Source organism: Tamandua tetradactyla, chromosome 4 (assembly GCF_023851605.1).
Source record: "Tamandua tetradactyla isolate mTamTet1 chromosome 4, mTamTet1.pri, whole genome shotgun sequence".
NCBI classification, from domain to species: domain Eukaryota; kingdom Metazoa; phylum Chordata; class Mammalia; order Pilosa; family Myrmecophagidae; genus Tamandua; species Tamandua tetradactyla.
In genome coordinates this window covers 93,112,918-93,136,955 of record NC_135330.1, presented here as the reverse complement: position 1 = coordinate 93,136,955, position 24,038 = coordinate 93,112,918, and the positions used below count along the sequence as shown (strand labels likewise).

At 42.1% G+C, this 24,038-nt stretch overlaps 1 long non-coding RNA gene and 1 pseudogene across 2 annotated transcripts in view; one reads left to right on the top strand and one right to left on the bottom strand.

Annotated features, from left to right (window-relative positions):
* The first annotated feature begins 6,517 nt into the window (after positions 1-6,517).
* Positions 6,518-24,038, top strand: part of LOC143679181 (uncharacterized) — a 191,252-nt gene continuing 173,731 nt past the window's right edge. For both annotated transcript variants that reach the window (XR_013173577.1, XR_013173576.1), the window contains exon 1: positions 6,518-6,628. This is a non-coding gene — a long non-coding RNA (uncharacterized LOC143679181). The remainder of the gene's footprint in view (positions 6,629-24,038) is intronic.
* On the bottom strand, positions 22,357-22,745 carry LOC143679180 (GTPase KRas pseudogene; annotated as a pseudogene).

Sequence of the window (24,038 nt, the reverse complement as noted above, 5' to 3'; positions counted from 1 at the left end):
ATTCTGTGGCAGTGTAACAGGATTCTCCCCCAAAGGGACCTGGCTTCCCCTTCATTCAAGGGGCTCTGGGTCTGTAAACTTGTTTCAAGTCTGGAAATCGATTAAGGGGCTGTGATTGTGTTTTTGTAATTCAGGTTAGACTTCTGTTCACTTGATCTAGAACTCTTCTGTTTTTACAGCTCAAACAAGAATTTAGTGGACTGCCCTATTGTATTTCTAGGTACCCCATGATTTACTAGCCAATGCCACAAATCTATGCATGCCATATAATTTTGATGCCTGCTTTGAGTTTGCTGTCTATTATAATAGCCACATCTACCCTGTCTTTGGTGATTAAGTGCTGCCATGTGGCTTCTGCCAACTTGGGATCCTGTCGTCCCCATTGTGTTTCAGGATTACAGCTCAGTGACAGCAGTTCCTACAGTAATATCTGACCTACAGAGAAGTGCAACCACAGAGCTCTTTAGCGATTATGGTGTTAGTTTCACAAATTTATTTCTCACTGTTCTGGTAAAAGGTGTAACCTCTGGACATTCCTGGAATGTACGAGCAGGCTTGGCATGGAAAATCCACTCTAACATTCTAATCTCTCTAAACCTCTGGATCCCCTCATTTACATTATACCAGGGCAGTTCTGGCATTTCAACCTTAGGTAATGTTTGCCACCTTTTGATCCATGTTTCAACCAAACACCCAAACAAACTGTTAATACCTTTTCTAACCAAGTGAGCTATAACATTGAATGCAGAATCTCTGCTTAGTGGGCCCATATCAACAAATTCAGCCTGATCCAGCCTTATATTCTTCCCACCATTATCCCACACCCTTAAGATCCATTACCACACATATTTCCCTGATTTCTGTCTATATAAATTGGAAAACTCATACAGTTATTTTGGAGTATAACCTACCTCCTCATGTGTGATACTTTGTACCTCACCTTTAGGGGCCTGTTAGGACTTTAGTCTAGTTATAGGTCTGGAATAAATGAGGGGTGGTGGGGGTGGTTCATGAAAAGAATTAGAAATATCTTCTAAGTCATTTGCTTCAGAGCCTTCATTTGCAGTTTTTCTGGTGAGACATGATTAATCTCTCTAGGGCTAATCCCTTCAGAAGGAGGTTGCGTGGCCAACTCCTCAAGGCAGGCTGGAGGTGAGGCAGTTATTTCCTCAGGGCAAACTATTACAGAGTTATCTAGAGAAGACTCAGCATGATCTAGGGTTTCAACCTTACCCCCAACATCATTATCAATCCATATGTCACCATCCCATTTTTCAGGCTCCCACCCCTTTCCAATCAATGCCCTCACTTTAACAGCAGACACCATGCAAGATTGAGATTTCAGTTTATGTTGTAAAGTTACTGCTCTAACAATAAGATTCTGAGTCTGACTTGCAGAGATCTCAAGTCTATGGCTACAGGAAATAAAATTTTCCTTCTGGATACTCATAGAAATGTCTACATCTTTCAGACAGTGCTTAAGCTTTGTGTTTGAAGCCTTAAGCCCATCCCTTTCACCCCTTAATGTAGCCAGTATATCTAACAACAACCAACCAACATCTGTATACTTCTTATTTCTACAAAACTCTATAAAGGTGCCAAAAATTATCCCCCAGAGTCTGTGTTTGTACAAGCGAAGCATTAGGAGAATCGAATGATATTTTGACTATCTCTTTTGTCAGCTCACTCCATGGATTGGGAGTATCATTCTGATTATGGGACTCAGAGTCCTTAGTGTCTCTGAGTCCAGTCAGAGTAGAAAACCACTCATAAAAACCCATTTTTAAGATTCTGTTTCTTAAGAACCACTCCTGGTACCAAGATGTATTAGTTAGGGTTCTCTAGAGAAACAGAATTAACAGGGAACACCAGCAAATATAAAATTTATAAAAGTGTCTCGTGACTACAGGAATGCAGAATCCAAAATCTTCAGAGCAGGCTGTGAAGCCGATGACTCTGATGTAGGGTCTGGATGAACTCCACAGGAGAGTCTGACCAGCTGAAGCAGGAATGGAAACTGCCTCTTCTGAATCCTCCTTAAAAGGCTTCCCATGATTACATTAAGCATCACTCATTATAGAAGACACTCCCCTTTGGTTGATTACAAATGGAATCATCTGTGGATGCAGCTGACGTGCTCATGATCTAATTCTATGAAATGTCCTCATTGCAACAGACAGGCCAGCACTTGCCCACCCAGACAAACAGGTCCCACAACTTGGTCAAGTTGACACATGTCCCTGACCATGACAGAGTGTGATCCCAAGTCCTCGAGCTGAGAATATAATATAGAATAAATCTGGACTGGTCATGCCAGGGACCATTTTACACTGAAGAATTGCTCTTCATCCTTTTTTTCCAAGATTTTACACAAATAGAAGAAAACCAAAAGCTCCACATTAAAAAAACAAGTACATAGAGACAAAGCACTGTGGGTAAGGAGCAGACTCTGTTGCATACTCAGTCACATGGGTGCTGCTGAGCTGGGCTCAAAGGCACTTGGCTGTGCCACAAGAAGGAGTTCAAGAGCACAGCACAGAGGGAGCAAGATGCCATTAAAGAGTGAAAAGTCACACAAATTTGGGAGACTATTTCTCATACATAACTGATAAAGTCTTGGTATCCAGAATACATAAATGTTTATGGTTCAAGGGGAAGAAAAATAGAGAAATGACTGAATGGCATATCACAAAAGAGGATCCCAAATGGCCAGGAAATTCATGAAAATTGCTTAAACATTTATGCCATTGTATAGGGAAAACAAAAATTTAAATCTTTGAGAATAAAGCCATGGCCAGGAGGGGAGTAATGGAGATGACCCCCATGCTGGGAGCATTTGGCATGACCCACCCTCCCTGGGAGCAGGAGTTGCAGTCCTGGGGGGAGGGTGGTATCAGAGAATTGCCTACCTGGGTGCCATGTGGGTAATATGCATCACAGCACTGCACATTGGCACCTCAGGCCTGGTCAATGGAAATGCCCATTGCAGAGACTGGACAGTAAGCAGGGGACAGTGTACAAGGAGCTACTACACTGCACTGAAGAGAAGGAAGCACAGGTGGGTACTTGCACTTGTGGCGTCACAGACCTTCCCCCCGCCTCTCATCCTGATGTTTCCTTTCCTCTGCAGGAGGTGATCCACCAGTTCCAGTTGAGGGCTCCACATGGATGGGGCCCTTCAACTCAGACACCCTGGAGAGGTCCCTGCTCCCAAGAACACCAAACCCCAGTAGCCAAAGGCCATCAGCTCCTGAGCTCTGGGAAACCATCCAGGGGGCCACAAATCCCAGAGCTTGGGATCAAATGCTGGTGCCAACAAGCCTGAGGAGCTGAGCTTCCAGTTGGGGTGTGACCTCCAGCAGGACCCATTGCCTCAGTTCAAAGAGGCTGAGCCTGTTCATGGCAACTCAGCTGTCAGTGGGGACTCAGCTGCCAATGGGGACATGCCATCCAGCCAGGCAGCCACAGATCTGCCTGCTGCCCAGGTTGAGGTCAGTATTGATCTGTTATCTGTCCTGAGCCTTCACACATCTGTGGTCCTCCCATGGATGATGAACTGGAGTCTGTGGTCATCCCCATGGGAGATGACATTGGGATTGGAGAAGGGGATCTATCTGTTTTCCAAGTGCAAAGGCAGCCTCAAGGAGCTCTGAGAGCTCAGTGCCAAGTCCCACCCACGTCCTGGAGGCCCAGGAGAGGAGACCCCAGAGAGAAGGGACCCTGAACAGGCTCTTGGCTCCTAAGCCAGTAGTTGAGAAAAGAAGAACCCATAGCTGCAGTTTTCCTGTCTGGCTAACTGGGAAGATTTTAAGATTTTGTTAAGCTCTGTACTGTATTCAGCTTAGTGCCATGTTCCCTTGCCTACCCTCTTAGGACCTTCCACTGCCCACTGCTCTCACCTGCATGCTTGGGGACCCATACCCCAGCTCCCACTGTGTAGGAATGGGGTAGGGCCATTTCCTGTGCATGTGTCTGGGCTGAAATGAGACCAAGCGGGTCATGAGCTAGCAGAGCACATTCCTGGTTGGTATGAACTTGTCCATCACCAGCCTTTCCAGAGGTACCTCCAAGGCTGGGGTGCTTCCTCATGGGAGTGTCACCTCCTTCAGTCCCCCAGGTGCCCTCCCTTTCCAGGTGCTAGGGCCTCAGAGTGGTCCTGCTGCACCTCTGGGGTGGATGTCTGCCTGTCTCCATGTCCATGTCTATACGTCTATGTTTGAGTCCACACGTAGGCCAGATCTGCAGGAATCCTGAGGCAGAATTTTCTTCCCCAGGATGCCTCACTTTGCTCCTCAGGCCTTCACCAGATGGGATGAGGTGACCACATTGTCAAGGGCATACTTAAACTCAGCTGATTGACATGGTTAACTATGCCAGCAAAATACCTCCAACCACTGGCAAGGCCAGTGTCTGATCAAACAACTGGACACCATGGCCCAGCCCAGTGGATGCATGGAATTCACCATCCCAAACACCTTCCTCTAACTGGAAATTCTCCAGAGGGTTTCTGCAAAGTACCCCACACATTGCAGCCTCTCCAAGGGGGTCAGTCCTCCTAGGGGGGTTTCCACATCCCTGCCTCTCAGCTTCTGCTGCTCTGCCACATTCCACGTCCCACTGCACCTTTCCAAGATGAATTTGTTCAAAGACAACCAGTGTTTGTCTCCATCATGGAGGAGGGGCAGTGCCTGATGCAAATACAGTGACCACTTCACCTCCATGTGGAGGAGGGGCAGTGCCTGATGCAAATACAGTGACCACTTCACCTCCATGTGTGGCCCAACTCACAACCCACCTCTGGACAGGAGTGAGCCCATTGCATTTATGTGAACAGTGTGGAGTCTATGTGTTCTGAAAATTGTCTTGACAGCCTACTTTTTCACTAATAGGAGTCCAAATGAGGAAGGTGCCAATTATCCTATTTGTATGGTGAATAACTACCAGGCCACAGCAGAGTTTAGTGGTATGTAACCTCAAAGAAAAACTGAGTCACAGAGAAGCTGGTTTGGAGATCCAACACCCCTGCCTGTTCTCTCTCCCAGACTTGTAAATCTGACTTCCCAGTGTCTGGAGTGGGAGATGTTTCAGTGACAAGAGTTTGAAAGAATAAATCTTTGGTGGAGATTGCCTGGAGGTGGAAAGCAAAGGGACTTGGAGGGGCAGGGGGTGGACAGACACAGGACTCCATGACATGGGATGGGGGCTGAGATGCCCCAAGGGCTTGGTGGACCACATGGGCAGAGGGTCATTTCCCACCCGGCACCTGTAACCCTTCTCCCTGGTGAGTCCCCAACTTCCTGCTCCCTCTGAGGGGTCTCTGACCTCAGACATGCTGGGAGTCAGTCCTGTAGCTCTGCCTGGGGTGAGATTCCACCCTTGGGAGAACAGAGCCCAGGAGTGTCTGCCCTGGCTGTTCAGGGGTCAGCTCCACTGAACACCAGAGGAGAAGAGGCTTGGGGTGGGGCTGTTTCTCAGCTGCCTGGGGCAGGTTTCCTAGGGAGGAGGCCTGGAGAATGGATGCCCTGCACCCCCACACCCAGCGTATCTGACAGGTACTCTAGTATTTCCGGCCAGCCCCAGGGCCTCCCAGCCCCCATAGCCTCTGGACATTCCCCCCTCCCCCCTCCAACCTCCCATCCCCCTGCCGACCACAAAGAGCTCACAGCGGGGTGGGAGCAACAGCAACCTGAGAAAGAAAAAAAAAGGGGAAATCGGAAAAGATAAGGATCAAGGTTTTGCACACAGGCAACAAGGGAGACTCATGGAGTTGGTGCGGAGTAGGATGTCTGGAGCCAGGGTGGGGCCAAAGAGGGGTCCTGTCGGGTGAGGGGTAGGGGCAGGGGTTTCGACCGTCCACAGCGGGGCGACGAGACAACTCTCCGGGCCCGGGGGAAGGGGCGGTGGGGTGAGGCTGTGCTCCCTCGGACCCCCTACCCCGCACTCGCCATACCCTCCCGCTGCGCTATGAGCCTTCTGGGTCTGCGGCTCTCGCGAAGGCCCAGAGCCCACCGCCCCAAACCCCTGGAGTTGCTCATCCCGCTCGTTCCGTGGCTGCTTGATGGTCCAAAACCTCAGGCAGTGAGACCCAGGCGCGGCCAGGAGTCGTCCCGCACCGATCCCATGTCCTCGGCGCTGAGCCCTGAGCCCTCTCTGCCTAGCCTCCCGCCCCTGCTCTGTGATCACCTCCAGGGTTAAGTCTTGACCCCAGCTCCAACCTTGCTGCATACGCGCGCTCCAGCGGTCTTGGTGGCGCACCTTCACCAGCACCCTGCGCGGCGCCAGTGGCACCCAGGTGGACCAAGTACTGCCTCCGGCCCCGCTGGAACAGCCGCCTGCGCCTCCCCCTACCGGGATCCCGCACGGACAGGGCCGCGGTCCTTCAGGAACACAGCCACATAAGGTACAGACAGCTTACGCTCCACTGGGAGCCCGAAGGGCGGGCAGAGGTGGGGCTTGGGGCGAGGAGGGGCGGCATCTGGGGGGCGGGGCCGTCGCTAATTAGCGTGGAGGCAGGGCGGGCGCGGCCAACGTCCCGGATGTTGCCAGGCCCGAGCACACTGCTGGGCACCAGGTCCGCAGCGTGGCCAAGTCATGGAGACAGCACTGCTGTTGTCACCCCGTCTAGCAGGTGAGCGGCTCGTGGGTCGCCGCGGCCAGGGCGCGCTGTGGGGAGGGGTTTGGGCTCACGGGAGCAGCGCGGACGGCCCCGCGGGACACAAAGATGCAGGGCCCGCCAGGCTTACTGCCAACCGCCACCGGTGCCCGTTTCTGGTCCCCTCCTGAGGCCACCCTCGCACCCCCGCACACCCCCACGCATCCCCATGCATTCCTGCACCCCAGTGCCGTGAGGCGGCTCTGGGCGCCAGAGCCGGGGTTCCCCGGGGGCGTGAGCCTTCACCCACTCAGCGAGTCCGCATAGGATAGGCTGGGGGTGGGGCGCAGCAGGCGAGATCAACTGGCCTTGAGAACAGAGGGCTTATCACTGGGCTCTAGGTGACGAAGCTAAAGGACGCTCCTGTCGGCTCCTTCCCCCGGAGGCGGCCACCCAAGCCCACGCGCGTGGATCCTTCTCCAAGTATAGCCACAAAAATACGGTTACCCACGCCCAGGCCGCTGCCCAAGCTGCCTATAGTCCCTCATCTTCTGGCGACACAGTGGGAAATTAGGGCTTGAGGGGTTGAAACACAGCCCCTTAATATAGCCCATCTTTAGTGCATCCGTGCCTGCAGAAAGGACTTTTTTTGCTTGCAAGGCCCCACAGTGAACGCGACCCCTCTCTGCTGCTGCCCTTTTGCGGTCAAATCCTAGGGAAGCCATGAAGACCCCTGTGCATTAGGTCCTGTTTTCAGGACAGGTGAGACTGTGAGACCTGCAGTACACAAATGGAGAAGCTTCCCTGGAGAGATGTTATATTGTGTGGTCATGTGTTTGCAGTCAAGATCTGGAGACTTCCCAGGTTTCATCACCTTTCTCTGGGGTGGGGGTGGGGGGCAGCACACTGCTTTTGACCCAGAAGTTTCTTCTGGGGTTTCAGCTGTTTATATGAACCTTGAAAATGTGAGAAGAAAACCCGTTGGAGCTGCCTCTGTAGAGCCTGCTATTCAACAGGTCTTTCCTGACCTCTTCAGGTTTATTGGACACTCCTTTGGGCCAGAGCTGTGTGGGCTAGGGCTGGGGGTGAGGCGCTGGGGACCCGGTGGAGTGAAAGAGGTCAGGGCTTCCATAGAACCTGCAGGTCCTGGCCCCTGGGTAGTCGCTCACTGCTGGGGAACTTTGAAGAGTGGGGCATGGGGTGGACAGGGAGACCCGGGACAGGCAGGAAGGAGGGTGGGGCCAGTCAGAGAGAATATCCCCTTGCCTTAAACTGGAACCATGTACTGGCAGTGGCTGTGATCACAGAACCCTTGTCCCTACCTCCCAACCCCACCCCTATTCCCTCTTCTCATCACTCGGTACACAGAAGGACTCTACATGGGGGGGTCATGGGGAATCGTCTGAAGAGGCTACTTCCATAGGGGCCCAAAACTCCAAAGAACACTCCTTTCTGGTTTTATAGGATTGTGAGTGATCAGGGCAGGGGAGGAGCTTATTGACTCCTTCTCTTGGCAGACCCTTCTCAGCCATTTGAAGGTGCAGTGACTGTTTTAACCATTATAAAGGGTCTTTTTAAAAAGCTTTTTTATTGTACAGTTTATATACAAAGCAAAGAAATAAAAAGGCCGTAGTTTTCAAAGCACTCTTCAACAAGTAGTTACAGGACAGATCCCAGCTGTGTGGGCTGGGGCTGGGTGTGGGGTGCTAGGGACTAGGTGGAGAATTAAAGGCTTCCTCTGGGAAGGGCCGAGCTGCCTGGTCTAGGTGCTTATTTTTGGCTGCTGATGTTACTGGTGAGACATGGGAGGCCACTTCCAGAGTGGTTCAGGTCGCTGGCCCTGGAGCCAGAAGGTGGGGCATGCTGTGAGCTATGAAGACACTGAGGACCAGGAGCCCCCATGGTGTGATTCCTGCAGCCCCGGGCTGTGCTGCACTTTGCATGGCTACTTCTACATGGGGGTGCCCAGCTAGTGCTGGGTCCATGGGGGCCCCAAGCCCAACAAGTGGTTCCTCCAATCCCTGGAATCTCTAGCCACTGCCCCCTGACACCACACACCCCACATGCTTTACTGCAACACCCCTAATTCCCAGCACCACTGATACCTACATCCCTGAACCCCCACATCCCTGACCCCAGCCCCTCTGATTCTCAGCACATCTGACCACTTACATCCCCAAACCCAACACCCCTGATTCCCAGCACCCCTGACACCCACACCCCTGAACTCCCTATGTCCTTGACCCCAGCACACCTGAACTCCAGCATCACTGACACAAAGTATACCTGAAGCTCCGCACCCCTGACATCCAACATCCTGACCCCCAGAACCCCTGACCCAGACACACCCAAACCCTAGCATCCCCACCTGCCAGACCCCACATCCCTGCCCAGCAGCACCTGCTCAGAGAAGGACCCTCCTTCCCCAACCCCCACTGTCACTCCTAGGAAGTGACTCTGATTACCGACTAGGATCCCTGAGGGAAAGGTGGTCATAGAAGTCTCAGAATCACATGTATGTGTGTGTGGCATTCCCCACTGAAAGTGAGACTGTGTTACTAGGGAAAACCTCTCCAATCTCATTTTCTGATGCTGAAATGAGGCTGCTCTTGTATTCCACTTTCCCCTTTAACTGTTGCTGGGCAACAACAGGGTAGTTTTCATTTGAAATTAAATGTGTAAATGTCCAAATTAGGCCTTATTTGGGGAAGAGATAGAAACACTTCTGACTTCTACACTACAGGTGTCTTCTGTAATCCCCCCATTTACTCTGAAAGGCCCATTTTCTCCTCTTGGTGGGTGGGAGAGGTGAGTCCACCCTTGCAGGAGCCCATTTACTTGGACTTGCTTTGTGTTTATGAGACTTCTGCATGGCAGGATCGGTCCTGACCTTTTCCAAGCCTAAAGTTCAAACCACCTAGACCCCTGGTTTGCTCATCTATACTTTCTGACATCTTAGAATATCCAAGGATGTGTCTCCTCCCGTTCTTCCTCCTCCTGCTCCTCCTTCCCCTTCTCCTGCCCCCTCCTGCTCCTCCTTCTCCCTTCCTCCTCCCACTCCTGTTCTTCCTCCTCCTCCTCCTCTTGCTCCTCCTCCTCTTGCTCCTCCCCATGGAGAGGCCTCCTTCTGCGTCCCCATGGCATCTCTATGCAGCCTCTTGCCTGTGGGTTGAGGGCCCTCTTATTGAGATGACCCATTTTCTACTGTTATATGTTATTCTGATCTCTTCCTTGTTCTTCATTAATCTCTGAAGGTTCTTTAACAGTTTTATTAATCTTTTTGAAGCACCAGCTTTTGGTTTTCTTGATTCTCTCCATCATGGATTTGTTTTCTAATTTATTGGGTTTTCCTGTCATCATCATTATTTCTTCCTGTTTTCTTTAACCCTAACTTTCTGTTCCTTTCTATCTTTTAGTTGCCTACTTAGCTTACTGATTTTATAAATATACATACACACTTTTTTGTCAATATTTCTTATTTTCGTTGTGGAATATTCTGTGATCCCTGCATTTTTTAGGAGTTTGTCTCTTAATTTCCAAACATATGTGCATTATCTTGTTTCTTTTTGGGTTTTATTTCTAATTTAATTTTACTATGCTAGGTGAATATATTCTGTATAATTTCAGTTCTTTCAATTTTGTTGATACTTGCTTTAAAGCCCAGCATGACTGAATATTTTGTGGGTGCATGTAAGGATTGTAAATGCTAGAATTACTGGTTACTGTGTCCTAGTTATTCTCCTTAACATTTTCAATTCATGGTGTTCAAATCTTCTGTATACCTACTGATTTTTATAGCTTTATTAGAGAAGTTGGGAGTCTACAGAACGATCATGTATAAAATACAGGATTCCTATATCCTTCCCCACCACCAACTTGCATTGGTGTGGAACATTTGTTACAACTGATGATGCATCTTTATATTTGTGCTATTAATTAAAGTCCTATTTGTATAATATAGTTCGATGGATATTTATAAAATTTTTACTCTGTTGCCACATATGCAATCTAACATTTGCCCTTTCAATCATCTTCAGATATATATTTCAGTGTTGCAAATTGCATTCACAGTGTTGTGCTACCATCACACAATATTTCCATTGTTCCAAAGTGGAGCCCTGCAACTATTAAGCCTCAATTTCCCATTCCCTTTCCCCACCCCATCCCCTAGTAGACTATATTTTAGATTCTCACTCTGTGAGTTTGCTTACTCAAATTGTTTCATATCAGAGAACTCAGGTAATATTTGTCCTTTTACATCTGGCTTATTTCACACAATATGGTGACTTCAAGTTTCATCAGTGTTGTCACATCTAACAGGACTTCATTCCTTTTTATAGCTGAATAATATTCCATTGATGGGTATGAAATATTATCTCATGTTTTCTTTTAGTCACCATAGCTAGTTTTATTACATTACAGTAATTACAAACAGTACAGTTCATGACAAAAAACTTACAAATTTCAGATCACTTCACAGTACATACTCCTATAAACATTTAAAAGTTAATTTTAATTAATAGTGGCCAATTTTAAATTTAATGTCTGATATGACCAACATTCCTAGGTTAGTGTAACCAAATGATGAGTAAAACTCGATCAGACTGCATAAGTCCCACATTCAAAAACAACACAATGTACAAAATGTGCATGTTTCCATTTACACTATACAAAAATAGTTAAAACACATTCCAAATAAGCATGATACATTAAGAAATGGCATTAGTAAGAAATTGGCACTCAAAGGAAAAAAGCAAAAATATTTTCAACATGAAACACAAGACAGTGGAATTAGAAATGTTTGGATAAAAAGTGATCCATTTAGTTCTTGGGGGGAGTGAAAAGAACTCTCTATAACTAACATTTCTTCAGATAACATTTTTTTTTTTGCTGAACTCATCTAAGTTACCTATCAACATCCCAAACAGGCAGTTAAAACTGTTAAAGTAACACACATATCTTAATGTAGTTATGATTATTCTTCAAGAACTGGTGTGAGCATAACTTTAGAACATAAAGTTTCACTCAGCAGTTGTAACTAAGACACCGATGCTAATGCAAACTGTTAATAATAGGAGGGAGGTAAATAGGACTTCTGTATTTTATGCATGATTTTTCTGTAAACCTATGATTTATCTAATTAAAAAATAATTTTCATATTCTGGTCGAATTTACAACTACCACGTATATGCAGTTCAATTTCTCAATGCAGAATTCATGCTACCCAATATTAACATAGAAGTTAAAAAATCTTTATTACATAATTATCAAGAGACAAATTTTTGACAAACAGAATTGACTTCAGATAGTTTTTATTTATTTTTTGTTGTTGTATAGTATAACATATATACAAAGCAAAGAAATAAAAAGGAAAACATTTCAATACACTCTTCAACATGCAATTACAGGACAGATCCCAGAGTTTGTCATGGGCTATCATGTGATCCTCTTTTCCTTCTAGCTGCTCCAGAATGTAGGAGGCTATAGGAATCGAATATTTTTTATCATCAAAATCTACATTTTTCTCTCCTTTTTTTGAGAAAAATAGCATAATTACAAAAAAGCTATAAATTTCAAAACACAGCACGACAGTTAGTTGTAGAACACATTTCAGAGGTTGACATGGGTTACAGTTTCACAGTTTTAGGTTTTTACTTCTAGCTGCTCTAAAATAGTGGCGACTGAAAGAGTTATCAATTTAATGATTCAGCATTCATATTCATTTGTTAAATCCTATCTTCTCTGTATAACTCCACCATCACCTTTGATCTTTCCATTCCACTCTTTAGGGGTGTTTGGGCTATGGCAATTCTAAATTTTACATATTGGAAGGGTCTATCAATAATGTGGGGTAGGGAGGTGGATCTATCTGATGTTCTGGAGAGTCAGGGCAGGGTTTCAGGACTTATCTCGACAAGGGACCCATCTAGATGTTGTAGGTTTCTGGACAGTTACTCTAGTGCATGAAACATTTGTGGAATCTTATATATTGCCCTAGGTGTTTTTTAGGATTGGCTGGAGTGGTCCTCACTGGGGATTGGCAGGTTATGATTGGTAGCAAAGTGTAACTGAAGCTTGCATAAGAGCAACCTCCAAAGTAACCTCTCAACCCTATTGAACTCTGTCTGCCACTGATACTTTATTAATTACACTTTTTCCCCCTTGTGGTCAGGTTGGAATTGTTGATTCCATGGTGCCAGGTCTGCATTCATACCTGGGAGTCATCTCCCATGTTACCAAGGAGACTTTCACCCCTGGATGTTGTGTCCCATGTGGGAGGGGGGAGGACAATGATTTCACTTGCAGAGTTGGGCTTAGAGAAAGTGAGGCTACATCTCAGCAACAAAAGATGTCCTACAGAAGTAACTCTTAGGCATGTCTATAGGTAGTCTAAGCTTCTCTGCTACCTACATAAGTTTCAGAAGAGTAAGTCTCATGATTGAGGGCATGGCCTATTGATTTGGGTATCCTTAAAGTTTGACACAGTTTCAGGGGATTCCCTAATGGGAAGGTTTAATAGTTTTTATTTTTATCCTATCCCTCAAGGGACTTTGCCAATACTTTTTGATTATCTGCTTAATATAATCAAGGATGTATCCAGGCATTACAAGAATCTGTACAGGATTAAAGGACCTCTTTCTTATTCTGTGTTCCCTGAGTTTCAATTGTTCAAATGAGCTATACAGATAAGTTGAATTAGATTATGCACTACAGAAAATTTAGGTTCCAGACCAAATAAACCTTTCTTCCATTGGTCTCAAAGAGGATGTGTGGTTCTACAATATAGACACTGTCTTCCTTACCATTATGTTCTGAATTACTTTAACTGCCACCTATTTGGCTTTGTTCTTATCTCTAAATATCAGGTTATATGTATATAAAATTACCTCTCAAAATCCAGAAATAACACTCAGCACTCCAGACTTAATGTGTCTACTCTAAAAGCTTACAATCTAGGCCCCTGTTTTCTTATAAGCATTTTCTAAAGATAGCCATACCATTCTTTTTCTTTTGTTTTTGGCTTATTTTGTCTCACCAAATGTCCCACATGCTCATTCACATCATTCAATGTGAATTCATCAGGGATGAATCCAGACCTGGCACCGTGGGATCAAAAATTCCATCCTGACAATAAGGGGGAAAAGAAGTATAATTAATAAGGTATCAGTGGCAGAGAGAGTTCAACAACATTGTTCACCAATATACTTCTGAATTAGTGTATCCTTCAACCACCTGCATTCATCAGACATCATGTAGAGGGCCCAAAGTCCACAATACATCACCATTCTCAACTTTAGATAATTGCATTGTTCCCAAGAGAAAGAAAATCAGTAAGTATACTCTCGCCAAATAGGAGATCTAAACCTCCTCTTAACACTTCTCCCTCCCCCCATTATTTACCTCTGCTGTTGCTGTCATAGTGTTGATGGTTTCCTTTTGAACATAGTTCACAGCATGCAATCACAGTTTTCTCCCTGTACCCTGGACTTAAACACTCTTTACACAAGAGTCATATTTTTGAAGTAATTCTTGTGAGAACTAATTCACATTTCTAGTGTTAATCAGTGGGACACATAGGTCTGTACAACCCCTTTCAATCTTGTTTATCTTCAAGATGGTAATACTACTTACAGACCCACTAGAGAACCACCTTCACTACTGTGTATTCCCTTACATTGGAGTTCAACCTCATTAGCTAATGGTTCACCCATCTCTAGCTTCTATGTTCTCTAAATTCCCTATATTCTTTATTATAAGCCTGTGATTTACATTTATGCTGGTCATAAAAGTGGAATCATACAATATTTATCCTTTTGTGTCTGGCTAACTTCACTCAGCCTTATATCCTCAAGGCTCATCCATCTTGTCATGGGCTTCATGACATCATTTTGTCTTACTGCTGCATAATATTGCATTGTATGCATATACCACATTTTCTTGATCCACTCATCTGTTGATGGGCACTTGGTTTTTTTCCATCTTTTGTCAATTGTGAATAATGCTGCTGTGAACTTTGGTGTGCAGATGTCTGTTTGTGTCATTGCTTTCAGCTCTTCTGGGTATATACCAAGTAGTGCTATTGCTAGATCACAGGGCAACTTGATATTTCATTTCCTAAGGAACTGCCAAACAAGTCTTCTATAGTGGCTGCATCATTATACAATTCTACCAGCAGTGCATAAGTGTTCCAGTATCTCCACATCCTCTCCAACATCATAGTTTCCTTTTCTGTTTTATAGCAGCCATTCTTATAGGTGTGAGGTGGTATCTCATAGTAGCCTTGATCTGCATTTCCCTTTTAGCCAATGAAATTGAGCATCTCTTCATGTGCTTTTGAGCCATCTACATTTGCTCTTCAGAAAAATGCCTATTCATATCTCTAGCCCATAATATAATTGGATTGTTTGTTCTTTTCTTGTTGAGTTGTATGATTTCTTTGTGTATACAGGCAATCAAACCTTTGATATATAATTTCCAAATATTGTCTCCCATTGAGTTGGCTACCTCTTCACCTTTTTGACAAAGTCTTTTGAAGTACAAAAGCCTTTGATTTTGAGGAATTTCCATGTATCTATTTTTTCTTTTGTTGCTTGTGCTTTGTGTATAAAGTTTAGGAAGCCACCTCCTATTACTAGGTCTTGAAAATATTTCCCTACATTTTCTTCTAAAAGCTTTATGGTGCTAGTTCTTACATTTAGCTGTTTAATCCATTTTGAGTTAATTTTTGGGTAGGACATAAGATAGGGGTCCTCTTTCATTCTTTTGAGTGTTGATATCCAGTTCTTCCATTCCCAATTATGTAAAAGACTATTTTGTCCCAGTTTGAAAGATTTGGAGACCTTGCCAAATATCATTTGACCATAGACTTGGTTGTCTATTTCTCCACTCTTGATTCAATTCAGTTGGTCAATGCTTCTGTCATTGTGCCAGTACCATGCTGTTTTGACCACTATGGCTTTATAATAGGTTTTAAAGTCAGGGAGCATTAATCTTCACTCTTTGTTCCTCTTTTTTAGGATGCTTTTAGCTATTTTGGGTCTCTTTCCCTTCCAGATGAATTTGATAGTTAAGTTTTCCAAATATTCAAAGTAGATTGTTGGAATTTTGGTTGGTACTGTGTTGACTGTCTAGATCAATTAGGGAGAATTGACATCTTAATTATATTGTGCCTTCCTAAGCATGAGCAGGGAATGTTTTTCCACTTGTTTAGATGTCCTTTGATTTCTTTTAGCAATCTTTTGTAGTTTTCCATGTACAAGTCCTTTGCTTCCCTAGTTAAGCTCATTCCTAAGTACTTGATACTTTTAGTTGCCATTTTGAATTAATTTTTTTTCCTTAACTGACTCCTCAGCTAGGTCATTGCTTGTGTATAGAAATGTTACTGATTTTTACACATTAATTTTATATACTGCCACTTTGCTGAATTTACTAGCTCAGGTAACTTTGCTGTAGATATCTCAGCATCTTCCAAACATAGTATCATATCTGCAAATAATGAGAGTTTTACTTCTTCCTTTCCAATTTGGATCCCTTTATTTCTTTGTCCTGACTGATTGCTCTAGCTAAAATTTCTAGCTCAATGTTGAATAATGGTGGTGACAGTGGACATCCTTGTTTTGTACCTGATCTTATGAGGAAAGTTTTCAGTCTCTCTCCATTGAATACAATGCTGGCTATCAGGTTTTCATATATTCCCTTCATCACATTGAGATAGTTACCTTTGCAGTGTTTTTATCAGAAAAGATTCTGAATTTTGTTGAATGCTTTTTCAGCATCAATCAAGGTGATCATCTGATTTTTCCCTTTTAATTTGCCAATGTGCTGTATTAAATTAATTGATTTTCTTATATTGAAACATCCTTGCATTACTTTTATAAACCTCACTTGGTAATGTTATATAGTTCTTTTAATGTGTTGCTGGATTCAATTTGCTAATATTTTATTGGGAATTTTTGCATTTATGTTCATTAGTGAGATTGGCCTGTAGTTTTCCTTTCTTATAGTATCTTTACCCAGTTTTGGTATTAAATTGATATTAGCTTCATAAAATGACTTAGATACAGTTCATTTTTCCTCAATTTTTTGGAAAAGTTTGAGCAGGATTGGTGTTAGTTCTTTATTGAATGCTTGTAAAATTCCCCTGTGAAGCCATCTGGCCCTGGGTGATTTTTGATTACCGTTTGAATCTCTTTACTTGTGATTAGTTTGTTGAGATTTTTTTTATTTCTTCCTGAGTCAGTGTAGCTTATTTGTGCATCACTAGGAATTTGTCCATTTCATCTAAGTTGTCTATTTGTTGGCATATAGTTATTCATAGTAACTTCTTATGATTTCTTTTATATCTTCAGGGTCTGTGATAATGCACCCCTTCTCATTTCTGATTTTGTTTAGTTGCATCCTCTCTCTTTTTTTCTTTGTCAGTCTTGCTAGTGGCCCATCAATTTTATTTATTTTTCTTAAAGGACCAACTTTTGGTTCCATTGATTCTTTCTATTGTTTTGTTCTCCCATTAATTTATCTGTTTTTTAACCTTTGTTATTTCTCTTCTTCTTTGGGGTTAGTTTGCTGTTTTTTCTCAAGTTCCTCCAGGTGCACTGTTAAGTTCTCAATTTGATTTGTTTCAGGACAGGTATAGGCACAGATTAGGGATGTTACGCTGATACTTGTGAACATGAGCGCCCAGTGGCCAGGGAGTATGTAGCTGTGCAGGGGCACTGGTCTTGTGGCCTAACCCTGGAGTGTGCTGGTTTAAGACACGGGGCCCTTTATGCACATGTGTAGAACTGTGGCAGCAGATCAGCATTATGCCTTCATGGATTGGAGGCAGATGTGACCTCCCTGTGCAGGTCAGCACTTTTTCAGAACTGAGAAGAGTGGCTGAGGGCTGTGCATATGTGCAGTTCTAGGAATGCTGTGAAGTGTGGTTCCCAGAGCTGAATGATGTGATTGCAGACCTGAGCATATATATGGGCCTGGAGTGCCATAAAGAGATGTACAGAGCTCTCAGGGTGTGGAGTGAGGCTGTGCAACACTATGGGCATGGGGCAGGGGTAGCCTAGGTGTGGAGGTTAGTGCCTTTTATGCACTGGCAACAGGCTTCAGGGAACAGGGAGTGGGAGGTAGTGCTCAGGAGGGAGTAGAAGAGGTGGGTTGGGCTGCAGGTGGGGTGGGGATGTGGGGCAAATATATGCACTGGGAGCTGGTGGGTTGGGGTGCCTGGAGGACAGGGAATGGGAGTGGGTGACAGTGTATGGGTTCATGGGGTGTAGGGTGAGTTACCAGTCATGGGGCTACACTGGTGAGGGTAGCCTGCCCAAAGAATATGGCCTTGCTTTCTTCCTGGTCCCCAGCTCCTGTCTGTGCACTCCCACAGGCTTCATGGCTACATGCCTCTGTGCCAAGCTCCAGCTTTCTACCTCTGAGTCCCTCTGTCTCTGCATTGAGGGCTGTCCCATGTGGTACAGAAAGCTCTCTCAGGTCAGCCACACTCCTGAATCACAGCCTCAGTTCCACTCCTGTCCCTTCTCTAATATTTCTGGGGAGCAGGCCTAATCTCAAATAACTCTATTCAGCTATGTTCCCCCAGATAATTTTTACAGATACATTAAAGTTAAATGTATATATATTGAATGGAAAAATGGTTAGAAGAAAAAAATCACTGGAATATAAATGAGGTACTTTCTGTATCTATCAGGACAAAGTTGTGCAATGGTGGCAAAGGTGTTGATAACATAAAAAAGAAAGTTTGGTTCTAAATTCTTATGCAGTGTGACTCAGTTAAAATAAAACCAAGAGTTCCTAATTGGGAATATCATTCAAATTATGCTATATACTTTGATTACATTCTTCTACAATCATGTTAATGTCCAAAGCTATGTTTTTTAGCTATTTTTTTAAACCTCAGTAAGTATTTTAATCTTTAAGTCTGTAATAATTATATAATATTTATCTTATTTCTAGGTTTAATTCCCTTTTTACAATCTCTACAAAAATAATTTGTCAAACCTTTCAACACTCTGATAATAAAGAACAATAACCACTGCCTTACAAAACATTGCCCAGGCACATAAAAAATTTGAGTCCTAAAGATCCCCTCAGTTACACACTGCAACACTTGAACTATGATGATTTCTTTCTCTTGTGTAGAAACTAGAAAGAGGAAGTACTGCATAAACCTTAATCTCCAACCTAGACAATGTTCCATAAATCTGTAGTTTATTTAGCATATCATTTCAGAAATCATATTGATTGCTACACAGAAATTTCCTTTTCTGTGAATTAGTTCAGGACCTGTTTATTTGTACCCAGATAAAATTATTGTACAATTGAGTACTTAATTGTTTAGAGCCTATTTTAATTAACAGAGGCAAACTGGAATATTATATACTTTGGAATTTTAATATTTTTAACTGACATACAATTTAATATGTATTATAGCTGGCTCAACAGAATCACATAGTTTGCCAAATTAAAAAATATATATAATCACATTTACTCTTTTATAATAATGACATAAAGTGATCTGTATGAAGTAGCTTGATTAAACAGTTGCATCTGGATTATACTGAAACAGTTCTTTTAGAATTGGAAGAAACCTGACAGACCAAATACTTTCTTTGCAAAAGTAAAAGATGTACTAGTGCTATCACTGAGACATGTGCCAAATGCCTCACTAAGATATTATAGACCACTATAGAAATAAACACTATTTAAGACCAGGGATCATATCCCTTGTTTGGGTATTCTGTAATATCCCCCTTGTCTTGCGTAGTGCCTGACATCATGTAGGTACTCAAATATTTCTTGAATAATTAATTCTGATAAAAATATTTTATAAATTAAATTTTAAACTATCTTTCACTGTAAAAAGCATTTAATTATTAAACAATGGGATGTATTACTTACCAGGACTCATCCTAGTTATAGATTATTTAAGGAATTCTTACAGAATTACCTTTATAAAATTCTCTATCCACTGGATAAGATTTTCTTTACTCCTAGTAGGTTTGAAAATTCCTACCTTAGTCACTACTGGACCAGGCAACAAAAAGATGATGTTGAAAAGATCAAGATTAAAATGCTGCAGCAACCACCTAGAAATTAGCTATTAGGTCAAATTCCATTATGGTATCTATCAGATTATCTTGAGCCCAGATCAAATAAGACATGGGGCAGTCTGATGTTATTTGATGGGAAACCTTCACTGGGATACACATAGCAGTAATAAATCTCAAAGGTAAGGGAATTTTAAATATTAGAAGAAAAAGCATCAAGCTGTGGGGCATTCAGAAATGTAAGACAAGTAATATGATACTAATATGGCAAGGAGGATCTCAAACTAGAAAAGAAATATTTTAAAAAACTTTATGTCTTGACAATTTTGCCCAAGACTGGTAGTGAAGATGATGATACATATAAAAAGTTACATGCTGTGCTGAGCTTGACATATAGATGTATCCTTAAGTAAAGTAAATGTAAATCACATAGTTTTAAAATTAAATAGAGCCTTTGAGATGAGGTATTTCAATATGAAGTGGCTAGTAGGTGGTTGCCAGAAATTAGAGATATAAAACACGATAACTAGAATCTAAGTCTCATTCCTCTTACTCCAGAGATATCACCACATTATCTCACTTCAATGATTTTTTTTGGTATTTTTGTATTTTTAAATTTTATTTATTTATTTTTTTACATGGGGAGGCACTGGGAATGAAGCCTGGGTTTCTAGCATGGCAGGTGAGAATTCTGCCACTGGACACTGTGGCCCATCCAAAGATCTTTAATTAACATTTTTAAATGTATTGAGGGAATCATTTTGTTAATTTACCTATTTCCTAACCATTAGATATTCTGAAATATGGACCAGACTTGTAAAATGTCTATGAAATGTTGCTTTAACCATTGTTAGCAAAATTAGGGATTTGAAAGCTCAGTTCTTGTTTAAAAATAAAGTCTTGCCACTCCCCAGAACTTAATTCTTAAGTTAACATTTAATAATATATATTTTTAAATTATGTTCTTTTGATAAACAAAAGCAATGCTTCAGATCTGCCAATAGGTCCACCACATAGTAAAAATAATCTTGCTGAGTTATCCAACTATCTCCTAGTCCACATTTTGGGCCAACTAATGCAAGACAACACCGGATGACCAAAAAGATACAGTCTAGAGCTGTGAAACTGTCAGTGAAGACCAAAGGCACAAACGGGGGCCTGGACTTGCAAGTTTGGCTGTTTTAATACCTACTAAGCTAAATGGTCCCATAATCTTTACTATCACTAACAGAATTGAATACTTTCAAATACTTAAGTTCAAGAAAAAATTTATGGTATGCCAGGAAAGAGGAATCTGACATGGGGAGACTATATTTAATTCCTATGAGTATTTTTGTACATATTAATTTTTTTAGTTATTAAAAAAATTTAATTGCATGAAATATAGGCCCAAGGTGGTTGCTATAATTCCCATTGCACACTGGATATGCTGCCTTAAGAATAGTTATTAAGAGATGTATTATTAGTTAGGGTTCTCTAAAGAAACAGAATCAACAAGGAACACTTGCAAATATAAACTTTATAAAAGTGTCTCATGTGACTGCAGGAATGCAGATTCCAAAATCCACAGGACAGACTGCAAAGCCAACGGCTCCAATGGATGGCCTGGATGAACTCCACAAGACAGGCTCACCAGCCAAAGCAGGAATGAAACCTGTCTCCTCTGAGTCCTCCTTAAAAGGCTTCCCATGATTAGATTTAGCATCACTAATTGCAGAAGACACTCCCCTTTGGCTTATTACAAATGGAATCAGCTGTGGATGCAGCTGACATGATCATGACCTAATCCTATGAAATGTCCTCATTGCAACAGACAGGCCAGTGCTTGCCCAATCAGATAAACAGGTACCACAACTTGGCCAAGTTGACACATGTCCCTAACCATGACAGGAGTACTATAGGAATTTATCTAATAAGGAAATTAAATGATCATTTAATAATTTCCATTGCCCTGCATTTTTTCCATCTTTTACCCTTTTATAGAAAAATATAATATTCTTGGGAAAGTGACTGTGACAAATAGCAGTGGAAAATGGAGGGGAGGAGACCTTTGTGAACAGTGTAACTTTACATTCATTAAGGTTGATATGAAACTCTAAGACAAGATATGTAGAAGATGAATCTGTAAGAAGTCTATAAGTTTGTGTTCCCATGGTATTCTAGTGAAAACAATCATGAAGTCTCTACTGAAGTTACAATTAGGAATTAATGCATTTATGTGCCTGGATAAAACACAGAATAAAGAAGATCTGAAAATTTCATTAATTTGTTTCACACCAAAGTTCACAATTGTTAAGAAAAATAGTAAATAGTCAACTGCATGCACCAGAACTCCAAGACAGAAATCTCAGGTATTTAGTTTCTTTTCACATCATTGCTAGTTCAAAAGCCAAAACTTAGGGAATATTGGCACTTAGAGGAAAACAAGTTTCTACTTTCATTTTAAAATAAGCATTCAAGATAAAAGCTAATAGTTTGCATGGAGTAGAAAAAATTAAGTAATGCTTAAACAAATTCTAATAATTTAGTGTAATATACAAAAATTACCACCTTTACTTAAAAAATGCCTTAAGATAAATTTATAAATTGTATTTGCATAATTATACACTTTGTCTGACTTTTTTCTTCTTTTTACCGACTTCGCTCATCTTTTCTTTGTGTTTTTGAATTTCTCAAACTAATGTTTAGAAAGCATCATCAACACCCATATTACATTACAATGCATTTTTAAATTTTAACGCAAAAAGGAGTCTACTTCTTTGCTGATTTTTTTCAATCTGTATTGTTGGAGCTCTCTCACCAATGTATGAAAAGCATCCTCCACTCTCTGTCTTGTCTTTGCTGATGTTTCAATAAAAGGAATTCTGTAACTTCTTGCTAAGTCCTGAGCCAATTTTATGTCTACTGTTCCAAAAGTTAAGTCACATTTATTTCCTACTAGGACTGTAGGTCCATCTTCAGAATCTTTGACTCTTCTTATGTGTTCCTTCTATTGTAGAATCATATTCATCCACAAAGTGATTGTGAATTAGCTGTATCATCAAGGCACTCTTGCCTATGCCACCAGCCCCAACTACCACCAGTTTATATTCAGTCATTTTCAGCAGGCCTCTCTCTTAGAACTGGGTGTAGCCCCCCCACAGAGTCTGCACCATACTGCTAGCCCACACTACAAAAATCCTCATTGTGGTAGTTTCCAAACGTTTTCTCCCATTGTGTTAGGTTGTCTTATTCCTTTCATGATAATGTGTTTTGAGGAACAAAAGTTTTTTTTATTTTGATGAGGTCTCATTTATCTCTTTTTGTTGTTGTTGTTGCTTGTGCTTTGGGTGTAAAATCTAAGAAACTACTTCCTAAGCACAAGGTCCTGAATGATCTGCCCTATGTTTTCTTCTAGGTATTTGATAGTTCTATCTCTTATATTTAAGTCTTTGCTCCAGCTTGAGTTGATTTTTGTATGTGGTGCAAGATAGAGGTCCTTGATCCATTTTTTCCAGCATCGTTTGTTGAAGAGCATCATTTCCCAATTGAGTAGTCTTTGCCACCATGTCAAAAATCAGTTAGACATAAATGTGAGGCTTGATTTCTGAGCTCTCAGTTCTCTGTCCTTATGTAAGTGCCATGTTGTTTTGATTATTGTGGCTTTGTTATAAGCTTTAAAATCAGGAAATGTGAGTATTCCAACTTATTCTCCTTTTCCAAGATGACTTTAGTTACTCAGGGCCCCTTATCCTTCCACATAATTTTTTAATTGACTTCCATTTCTACAAAGAAGATTGCTGGGATTTTATTTGGGATTACATTGAATCTATAAATTGCTTTGGGTAGTATTTACATCTTAATATTATTTAGTCTTGCAATCCTTGAACACAGAATATCTTTCCATTTATTTAGGTCTTCTTTAGTCTGTATTAGTGGTGTTTTGTAGTTTTCTGTGTAGAAGTCCTTTATATCCTTGGTTAGATTTATTTCTAGATATTTGATTCTTTTAGTAGTATAGATTTTTTCCCCTTCATTTCTTCTTCCAATTCATTGCCTGTATGTAGAGGCTGTACTGACTTTTGGGTGTTGATCTTGTACCCTGCAACTTCAGAATTCATTTATTGGCTCTAGGAGCTTTGTTGTGGATTCTTCAGTATTTTCTGTATGTAGGATCAAATTTGCAAATAAATAGAATTTCATCTCTTCCTTTCCAATATAGATGATCTTCCTTCCTTCCTTTCTTCCCTCCTTCCTTCCTTCCTTCCTTTCTTTCTTTCTCAATCTTTCTTTCTTCCTCTTCTTTTTCTTTCTTTTCTTCTCTTCTCTTCTCTTTCTTTCTTTTCTTTCTTTCTTTCTTTCTTTCTTTCTTTCTTTCTTTCTTTCTTTCTTTCTTTCCTTCCTTCCTTCCT